We start from the raw sequence: 1,035 nt of genomic DNA on the forward strand, positions 1-1,035 counted from the left end.
ACTGTATTGTATACCTGGAACTAACATACCTCTGTATGTTAATTCTATCAGAATTTTTAAAAAATAAAAATTAAAATAAAAAACATTTTTTATATTTGCTTTTATATTTGTATCTTTTTTTTTATTTTAAAAGCCAGATATATTTTTTAAAAGATCATGCCTACAATAAGTAAATTATGTAGTGACGGAACATCAAAAAAAGTTGATGAACAAAAGGCACAATTCAAAGAGTTCGGGAGTAGAAAGAACAGAAGAGTTCTTTTTGGTTTGGTTCAAAGTAGGAGAAAAGGGAAAAAGGTGTATTAAAATTATTTTTCAGGTGAAGGTTTCTCTCAGTTGAAGCAGTTAACACTGGCTTCTTTCTCCCTGGTCCAAAGCGGTCTTTTCTTCCCTCCACTTCTGAGCATGTGTTTAATCTTCTGCTGTATAGAGGTGATACATCAGAGCACCAGCACTGCTGAGATGGCTGGGATTACCCAGTTGGTCCACCAAATGGAATTAGAATCAACAGTAGTAATGAGAGTTTCCAAAGGCTTGGTTAACTTTGCTCTGTCATGCGGATGAAGTTCCCCAATTATGTACGTTTTGGACAATTCTCTAGCATCTGTAGAGGGTCCCACATCCTCAAAACTTTCAGTAGCATCCCCTCCAGTTTGTTCCTAACACTTCTTCCCCACCAGGATGCTCCTCCAAGAACTTGGTCAAATCGTACACCTTGTGGTGCAGAATCAACCTGGTGCTCTTGCTGTGGTTGTGCTTCTGGATCTCTTCCAGGGTGTAGTACTTGACAGTCTGGTCTGACTGCTTGGCCATTTAGGAACGCGGCGAGCCTCAGGCCGTGCAGACACCGGCCGAGCTGGGAGAAGCAGAGCACGCATCTCAGCTAGCTGGGCCCGGACATTACCGGGGCCCCGGCCCAGCGCTCTATTTGTATATCTTTTAAAGGTATTTTTTTTTTTTTTTACCTTAGAACACTTCATCTTTCAATATTTCAGCATGTATTTCCTATGGATAATGACATTTTCTTCATATCTA

At 40.1% G+C, this 1,035-nt stretch overlaps 1 pseudogene; it reads right to left on the minus strand.

Annotated features, from left to right (window-relative positions):
- Window positions 1-327: 327 nt before the first annotated feature.
- On the minus strand, window positions 328-813 carry LOC118011820 (annotated as a pseudogene).
- Window positions 814-1,035: the final 222 nt, after the last annotated feature.

The sequence above is a fragment of the Mirounga leonina genome, unplaced genomic scaffold (genome assembly GCF_011800145.1).
Source record: "Mirounga leonina isolate KUSES-001 unplaced genomic scaffold, KU_Mleo_1.0 Mir_151, whole genome shotgun sequence".
Lineage (NCBI taxonomy): Eukaryota > Metazoa > Chordata > Mammalia > Carnivora > Phocidae > Mirounga > Mirounga leonina.